The sequence below is a fragment of the Phocoena phocoena genome, chromosome 16 (assembly GCF_963924675.1).
Source record: "Phocoena phocoena chromosome 16, mPhoPho1.1, whole genome shotgun sequence".
Classification (NCBI taxonomy): domain Eukaryota; kingdom Metazoa; phylum Chordata; class Mammalia; order Artiodactyla; family Phocoenidae; genus Phocoena; species Phocoena phocoena.
In genome coordinates, this window is record NC_089234.1 from 60,570,010 (window position 1) to 60,579,751 (window position 9,742).

Below are 9,742 nucleotides of genomic sequence, written 5' to 3' on the forward strand. Positions count from 1 at the left end.
CTTCCTAATTACCATCCCACACAAAGCAGGCTGCCATCAGTGCCCAGTGACTGCTCCTTGCATGGCCCACAGGTCCTCCTCCGAGGATGATCACCTTCACAGGGGTAAGTCAGGAAGGCTTCCCGGAGGAATGGGACTTCAGCTAGGCCCCCTACATGGGTAAGAATCATCTAGTGGCTCAACCCTGGCCACACATCAGAATCACCTGGGGGAGTCCAGGCCCCCAGGCCCCACCCGCAGAGATTCTGATTTCATTGTTCTGGGTTGGGGCCATCACTAGGTGCTGCTGACGTGCAGCCAGATGTGTGCCTCCAGGTTAAGCAGATAGAAGCAGGGTGTGTCCCTTAGGTGAGGGCAGGATGTGCAAGAGGCCAGGGCAGGAATACACCTGTGAGGAGCCAGGACTGGGCCCTCATCTCTGGGTGGGGACAGTGTGAGGCCTGCAGGCCAGTTCAAGGGCAGGAGCCAGGAGGTCCAGTGGTCCCCGGACAGGAGGGCTTCCATTTTATTGTTTCATCTAACATCTTATCAGTCACCAAGCCAGGCCTGGGTACTGGATCATCGAGGAGCCTGCAGCCTGCTGAGGGCGCCTGCATCCACCCCTTGGGAAGCCTCTGCGTGAGTATCCTCAGCATGCAGGGAAATATTGGCGTTTGCACTTCATGATCAGCATTTGTTCCCGCCATGGGGAGTTAGAGGCCAGTCAGGGCCCAGGCTACTGGAACAATTCATCCATTGTCACCATATCCCGGCCACCTGGGTTTCCAGGGCCATCGACAAAGAGCATCTCCCAGGACAGGCCCAAGTGCTGACAGCAGTAAGTGAGCTGCCTGGGACGCCCGCTGCCACTGCTTCTCCTGGATGTGACCCCTCAGCCTTGGTCCTCCCCGCCCCCCCGTACTGTGGGAGCCAGCTTGTTCTGGCGCCTCGTTCTTCCTCGGGATTTAGCCTCCTGGAGACAAGGACTGTATATTGACTGCTCTTAGGTGAACAGCCAGGACCTGAGAACAGATCTACAAACAAAAACACACGTAAACCCCTACAGAACCAGCCTCCCCACACCTGCCCTGTGCGCCCCGTGCCTTTGGCTGGTCTCACACTTTTTGTGGGGGGTGGGTTCGGAGAGGGGGTGGGTTTGCCCAAGAACAAAATAAGACAAAACAAAATAACACAAAACAACAGCAACAAAAACCCCACTAACTTTAAAAAAATTTTTTAAATTATTTTTGAGCAACAAAGGTGAGGGAAAGGAGGAAAACACAAATGTCTCTATATTCCCATCAGCGTCCTACATGCTTTTTACCGTATGTTGTTTAATCTTCCCAACAAACCCAAGAGACTAGTATTGTTACCCACCCACCCCCATTTATACAGGAAACAACTAAGCCTCCAGGGGAGTGACATTGGTTCACTCCTGTGGCCGCGATGTCACCCCAGCCTGGCCGACTCCAGTGTCAGCCTCCACGTTCTGCGGCCACTGCTCTGTGATTCCCACAGTGAGACAATAAATAACGCAGAGATCCCACATCTTCGGAAATAAATCATGGGTGAACGTGGATGGGAGCTTGAGTGCCGGGGAAGAGCGTGGAAGAAATGAGGACACCTGGAATTCACCTGGTCCTGTCTCTAAACTTTGGTCAGCACCTCTTCACGAGCCTTAGTTTCCCCAGCTGTGAGATGAAGGGGTTGGGCTAGACTGCCCAGTTTTGTGATTTTGTGCCAGCGTGAAGAGGCAGGAATCCTGACCGGCTCAAAATTTTCTTGCTCTCCCTCTCACACTCCACACTTCCTCTAATTAACCCCAAGGGCTCACACATTTGCAAAGCAAAATTAACTATGCTTTAAAAAGAACGCTGGAGAAGGGCTGTTGAGCCGTGGCGGCCATCTTTCTGAAGGCTCAAAGGACTGAGTTCTTCTGCTGGTGACATTTGGAGGTGGGTAAGGCTGGGGCTACACTTTGGAGCAGGGTGTTTCCTACAGTTGGGGGAACAGGAAGGGAAAGGCAAGCACTCTCCCCTTCAGCCTGTGCACACTGCCACCTGACAGTGAGGTGGCCGAGGAGGTCACGTGGCTAACACAGTTCCCCAGCCTGTGCCCGGGGCAGATGGTGATCTCAGGCCCAGCCCGGCCAGAGCCTTCTCGTGCATGACTTCATCTAAGCCTTACAACAGCCCTCATCATCTTATGGATGAGGACACCGTCACACAACTGTCTGTGCCAAGTCCTCTCACTAGTCCCCCTTTATAGATGCTGAGGCTGAGGCACAGGAGGCAAAGGGCACAAGGCTGAGTGAGTGATGAAGGGTATCCGTAGACCGTTGGGTATCGGGGACTCCTGGGGGCTGTGACAGTTAGCTGGACTAAGTTAGGAGGAGAGCGGAAACATGCTAAGTTAGGTGGAAGGAAACATGGATGCAGATGGCTTCCTTCACAGAGGGCTTCCTCTGCACCAGGCCTGGTGCCGTGGGAGCAGCCACGTGGGCCGTCTTCTTCACTCCTCACAGAATCCAAAGAGTGTGGGGAGCTCTGGGGGCCATTGGTATCCAGAGAGATGACACGGGGTGTGGAGTAGGATGGGAGGAGGCCTCCCCGGCCTCCAGGGGTGGAGGGCCTGGCATGTAGCCTGCAGGGCCTATGCCCAGGCAACAGATCCCAAAGCCCATGGGATCCCTAGCAGTTCCTCAAACACAGGCGGGGTCAGAGGCTGCAGGATGACCCTACGTTCACTCTCCCCTTGTATAGCAACAGAACCCCCTATTTCTAGCTGGGCATCTGGCTGCCCAGACAAAGGCCACACCTCCCAGCCTCCCTTGCAGTTCCACATAGTCAGGTGACTCCCTGCTGGAAAGTTGGATGAGAGTAGAAGTGACAGATGCCACTTCCTGGTGGTGGCCTTCAGGAGAAGCATGGCATGCCTCCCCTCCAACTCCTTCTGTCCCTTCCCACTTCCAGGAACACAGATACAGCAGCTCCATCTTGAGGTGACGTAACCAAGGGAAGGAGCCTGGGCCCCACTCACCCCGGAGTCACTGTTCCAGCCAGTGGAGAGAAACGTAGGTGTTATTTTGTCTAAATCATTGTTAGTTTTGTCTGAAACAAGAGCCAAATCTATATCTGAATTCTGATGGTCTCAAACTCTTTTGCCCTGACCACAGAAAGAGGTAGATCTTTCCTCCAGCTGGAATGATCTTCCTCTGCCTCCCCTTCTATCGCCCAGCTTCTACCCACTGCTGAATCCCCAGCAGCGATCACCTGAGCTAGCACCTGTCTCTAGACAGGTGGTGATCAATAAATATCTGTTGAATGAATAAATTCTAACTTAGCCCTGTTCATCTATTGCTTGGACAACTGCAGCAGCCTCTACCCTGTCTTCTAGCCCCCTCCTTTCTAGCACTGTTGGTCCATCTTGGTCACAGCTGCCATGGAGACAGGGTGATTTGCTTCCTCTACATAATACCTTCAGTGGCTCCCTATTACCCACAGAGTGAAAGTCAAATTCCTTTTGACTGGCTTTGTAGAAGCCTGGTGATTTGGCCACCACACTCCTTTTGTTCCTCCTCATCTTCATCTTCCTCTCCACCTTCTGTGCCTCAGAACCTTAGTTTAGTCTGTACTTCCTGCCTGAAAATTTTCTCCATTCTTCTTCTTTACCTGGTGAACTCCTACACATCCTTCAAAACCCAACTCAAACGTCATGTCTCCTTCTCACCTCCTCAGGCAGAGAGGACCAAGCTACTTCTGTTCCTCATTGGCCTTGTGTAGGCCTATATTCTGTCCTAAGACCACTGAGCTGCATCTCCTTGATTCCCTGGGTTTTCCCCTGCTGGAGTTCCTTGAGGGCATGGATCATGTCTTGTCACATGTGTATCCTTGAGTCCTGAGCCTGGCACAGGACAGGTAACCAGGATGTATATGTTAAATAAATGAGTGACTAGATGAATTATCTTGTCCCAGGTCAGCCTGACATCCCCCTTTAAAATATCGGGCTTCCCTGGTGGCGCAGTGGTTGAGAGTCCGCCTGCCGGAAGATCCGGGAAGATCCCACATGCCGCGGAGCAGCTGGGCCCGTGAGCCATGGCCGCTGAGCCTGCGCGTCCAGAGCCTGTGCTCCGCAACGGGAGAGGCCACGGCAGTGAGAGGCCCGCGTACTGCAAAAAAAAAAATCGTCACTCCTGGTGCTGTTTATCATTAGAGATTCACTTCTCTTCAGGTGCGTAAACAATTTTACCCTTTCCTGTAGAAACTTTCTGCAAATTGCTGCCAAGCTAAAGTGTCCCAGTAATTTTATGTGGGAAACCAAAAGGTCAACGTTTTATATGAAGTGCTGAAAATTAGATTTAGTTAAAAGAAACCAGTTTTTATATTTAGTTAAAATAAACAAGTTTTTATAATTTTTTAAATTTAGTGAATTTGGTGCATTCAAGTGTATAAATTTTTTGGCAAATTGGCCTGCTTACTGCCTCCTGAACTACTCTCCCAGCTTATATTTCAAAAGGAGCCCTAGCCCAAAGGAATGACTCTCTAAGGATGGAAATTGGTGTCTTTTGGGGTAGAGACATCACAGACAGAGAAGCTTTCATTCATTATGTTATTTGCAATTTACTTGGATTTTACTTGGAGTCACAGCCCTGTGCTTTTTCAGTGTCGCCCTAACAGCACCAAGTGCTCACATGCTCACCAGAAAGTGCATGGGGTGACCTCTCTCAACTGGAGGGGGCGCTGCTGGCCTGGATGGGAACCACCCTCCTTTGCTCTCGTTGGCTGCTTGGCCAGTGGGGGTGGGAGAGTGTGGAAACAGGACCATATCACCCAGGACCCTTCAGTGCAAGCAACAGAAACTCAACTCACACTGGCCTAGGCAGAGAAGGAATTTACTGGCCCTCATGAAGGGGGAGGATACTAGGGCAGCTCTTGGAAGTGAAGGAAAAAGTCTAGGAACCAGGGCCTCCAGGAGAGCGACTGTGAGGTGAGTGCCCCCAGGGCTCTCCCCGGTGCTGCCCATCTTTCATCAACACTTTACTGTTTCTTTTCACCTGTTGGCCTCAATCTCTGACTCCTGATGGGCGTTCTCCACGTGGCATAGAAGTTGCTGCTCCAGCAAAGAGAGAGCTGCTTGCTCCCAGAGTCTACGCATCAGTGGCAGGGAAAGACTCTGACCGGACCCATCGCTGCTGCCAGGTGAGTCGGGTGCTGTGGGTGGTCAGCCTGGATCACGTAACCACCCTTTTGGCCAGAACATGGGCTGTGATCGGGGGAAGGGACACAGGGAAACTTCCTGGAAAGATACAAACCAGCAGTCCTCTATACAAGCGGTGAGCAGAGTAGTTTCGCCTGAAGAAAATAACCCAGGGATGTGGATAAATGTCACATATTTTACTTAGCTCTCTTGGGAGACCAGGACTTTTAAAGATTTAGATGCTTCACTATTAATTCCAACCTACTGACGCCACACAGCTACACGCTTCCCTTCCAACTAAGCTCACTACTCATTGCTCAGAGAATAAATATTCCTAGAAGGGAATGAACGAATGAATGAATGAATCTATGGATCCGTACATGGCCCACTCTTTCCTACCTCTGGGCCATCCACTGCTCTGTCATCTGGAACATGGCCGCCACCACACCTGTTTCTGCTTGTTTTGATCATATCCATCCTTTAAGGCCCAGTTCAAGTGCTGCCTCCTCCATGAAACCCCTGAGCCCATAACCAGCAGGGATTTCTTTCTTCTTAGGCCTTGGTTTCCCTCACTCTTTATAGACTCTAACCTGATCTTATGTTGTTTGTATTATGTATTGGTTTAGCAGAAAGACTTTCCAACAATTAGTCCATCACACAGGTGGGAGGTAGTAAGTTCCCTGTCCCCGTAGGCTTTAGAGCAGAGGCCTGTTTGGGGGATGTTATAAATAGGTGAGGACCTCTTGGGAACTGTCAGCAGGCTCCCAGGGCTGCTGTAACAAATTACCACAAACGGTAGTTTTAAGCAACAGAAATTTATTCTCCCACAGTTCTGGAGGCCAAAAATCCAAACTTAATGTGTCAGTGGGGTTGTTACTTCTGGGGGCTGTGAGGGAGAATCCACTCCATGCCTCTCTCCTAGCTTCTGGTGTTTGCCAGCGATCCTTGGTGCTCCTGGGCTTGTAGATACATCATTCCAGTGTCTCTGTTTCCACATGATGGTCTCTGTGTCCTCTCCTGTTTTTTTGTCGTTCGTTTTGGTGGTGCTGCGTGGCTTGTGGAATCTTAGTTCCCAGACCAGGGATTGAACCTGCGTCCTCAGCAGTGAAAGCACGGAGTCCTAACCACTGGACTACCAGGGAATTCCCCCTCTCCTCTTCTTATAAAGACATCAGTCATTGGATTTAGGATGATCTCAAGATCCTTAACTCACTGGATCCACAAAGACCCTATTTTTCAAATAGGATCACATTCTGAGGTTCCAGGTGGACATGTATATTTGGGAGACACTGTTCAACACACTACAGGGATTCTGTGTAGGACAAACTAACAGAAACCAAAGTGGCCACAGTAGAGGCCAGACACAGATAACTGGAGAGCACAGGCCTCAGCCCCAGGCATCCTCAGATCCAGTTTTCAAAAGAAGCCAGAGATCAGACTTTTTATGTAAAACATCTGGATTTTTTTTTTTTTAAGATTTATTATTTATGTAATTTTGGCCGCGTCCTGTCTTAGTTGCAGCACGCGGGATCTTCGTTGAGGCATGCGGGATGTTTCATTGTGGCCTTTGGGCTTCTCTCTAGCTGTGGCGTGTGGGTTTTCTCTCTAGTTGTGAGGCGCAGGCTCCAGGGCGTGTGGGCTCTGTAGTTTGCAGCACACAGGCTCTCTAGTTGAGGCGTCCGAGCTCAGTAGTTGTGGCGCGCGGGCTTAGTTGCCCTGCGGCACGTGGGACCTTAGTTCCCTGACCAGGGATCTAACCCGCGTCCCCTGCATTGTAAGGTGGATTCTTTACCACTGGACCACTAGGGAAGTCCCACATCTGGATTTTTTAATGTTGGCAACATATTAAAAACCTGTAGAAGCATTGCGATCCATACAGCTGTACATTTATAGACAGTACATCTGTATGTCAGGTTTGCCCTGTGGAGCATCAGTTTATGACCCCCAGTAGAAACTACAGCTTTGCTTGTGAGCTCAGAAAAGAACACGGCCTATGCACTTCTTCCAGAAGCCACCAGATGGCGCGCTGGTCATTGCATTGGGCAGGCCTGGGAGACGTCCTAGGGCTGAAATGGAACAACCGGTTTTTTTCAAGTCAGAGGTGGTGAGTGGGGGGCAAAGTAGAGAAGTGGGATTAAGCTGATGACCAGAGTTTATTCCATTTAAAACTTTTGCATCATTCTCTCTTTATCTTTGATGCCTGTTATCTCTTTTTTTTAATTTTATTTTATTTTATCCATTTATTTAATTTTTGGCTGCGTTGGGTCTTCGCTGCTGCACATGGGTTTTCCTCTAGTTGCTGAGAGCAGGGGCTACTCTTTGTTGTGGTGCACAGGCTTCTCATTGTGGTGGCTTCTCTTGTTGTGGAGCACGGGCTTTAGGCGCGCGGGCTTCTGTAGTTGTGGCACATGGGCTTCAGTGGTTGTGGCTCGTGGGCTTCAGTAGTTGTGGCTCGCGGGCTCTAGAGCACAGATTCAGTAGTTGTGGCGCACGGGCTTAGCTGCTCCGCAGCATGTGAGATCTTCCCGGACCAGGGCTCAAACCCGTATCCCCTGCATTGGCAGGCGGATTCTTAACCACTGCGCCACCAGGGAAGCCCGATGCCTGGTATCTCTTGTTTGCTAGTGATACCTACTTCCTTGGCAGACAAAATGAGTTCAAAAGTAGTAAAGATAATACCATAGGAAAAAGAAAGGAACAGCCAATAGTACCTATTCAACAGCTTTTTCTTATTCTAAATAAATCAATTAAGCTTTAAAAATGGACACATATACACACAGCAAAAGGAAATTCAAACCATACAGGATATTCCTGCTCCCGCTGCCAACACCTGCTATCTCTGTTAATTAACACTCCCTCATTGCTTCAAGAGCTCTGAATTCAGGGATTGAGATTACTTTTGTTGTGGTTGCACATATGTAATACCCTTCTCTTGCAAGGAAGGTTCTGCAGTTTGCGCAATGGAATTAAGTACATCAGTACAGATGGTTACTGACTTCTATATAAATATGACCCTGATAATCCTTGTGAAAAATCAGGACTTCCCTGGCAGTCCAGGGGTTAAGACTCTGTGCTTCCACTGCAGAGGGCGCGGGTTCAATCCCTAGTCCAGAAACTAAGATTCCGCATGCTGCGGCCCAAAATAAAACAAAAATCATTAGTGCACAGTAGTTAGGAGGGGACATTTCCAGGAATTTAATGACACCTAATCACAGTTTAGCTTTTAGATGTGACGCTTAATGTTGTATTTTTAATATGTGATATAAATTTATATTTACTTTTTATTACGGAAATGATAAATATTCACAAAAATGGAAGGAATGGAATAATGAACCTCCATGCTTCAACAATTAGCAGCTCATGACCAATCTTGCCCCCTCCTTGTACTTTTTGTTTGTTTGTTGGAGCATATCAAAGCAAATCCCAGACACTGTGTCATTTCATCCAAAATACTTTAGTAGTATACATTCTTCTATTTTGTTCCTTTGCTTTTGTTCTTTTTCTTCACAAGAGAACTCATAGCCAACTCGCTCAAGATTGATCACCATCCAACTCAGGCCAGTGGAGCCCCTCTTGACTCCATCTCAGCCTTAACTGGCCTGGGGTTGGAGCCCGTATCTTTTTCATCATTTCCATCAACGAGTTCACTTTTCTGTTTTCTGTTTTGATCATTTACCCATGATCAAACATCATGGGTAAAACTCAAAAGTATATTCAAATAATTGTCTAAAACTCAGAAAAAGATGGCCGCTGCCCAAGTCCATTTCTTGGCTGACAGTACCCCTGTGCCATCGTAGCTCAAAGTGTTTGTGGGTCAGCTGAGGCATGAAATGGCTGACTTTTGTGTAGATAAAAGATAGATAGACTAATGGTGTCGATGTCAAATATACAGGGATCAAAGGTCATAGGGCTTCCATCTGCCTCAGGTGGTCCTGCCCACCTGGGATATTGGTGATGGCTCTGTGTGATAACCACCGTGCTGTTAGGAAGCCCAGCTATCACACATGAAGCAGTCACATGGAGAGGCCCTGAGACTACAGGAAGAGAGAGAGAGGTGCTTGGTCATCCCCCAGCCAGCCCAGTCCCGTGCTGTTCCAACACCAGCCTCCATCTGACTACAACCTTATGAGATCCTGAGCCAGAGCTACCCAACTGAGCCCATCCTTGACTTCCTGGCCCACAGTAACCATGAGAGATAATAAAACGGTTGTTGTTGCTTTGGGCCACTAAGTTTTGGGCTGATTTGTTGCTCAGCAATAGGTAAACAGAGCAATCTAAAATGTGTTCTGGGGATTTTCTCCTGGAGATAGGTAGTAAGAACCTCCTAGCCTTGGGTGGAGTGAATAGCTTTCTGTGTTCTGATTTCAGTCACCTGCAAACAATCTGCTGCTTATGCCAGAAAGTCCACCATTCGTGGCTGACTCTTTGGGATGTGTCACTGACTGTCCTCCTAAGAGGTGAACAGAGAGAGTTTCTGACCCCATCTCACCCTACCCCTCTGTGAGGGAATGAGTCGACTCCTTTCCTGAATGGGGCCAGTAGAGGGGCTGCAAGCCATTCCCCTTTG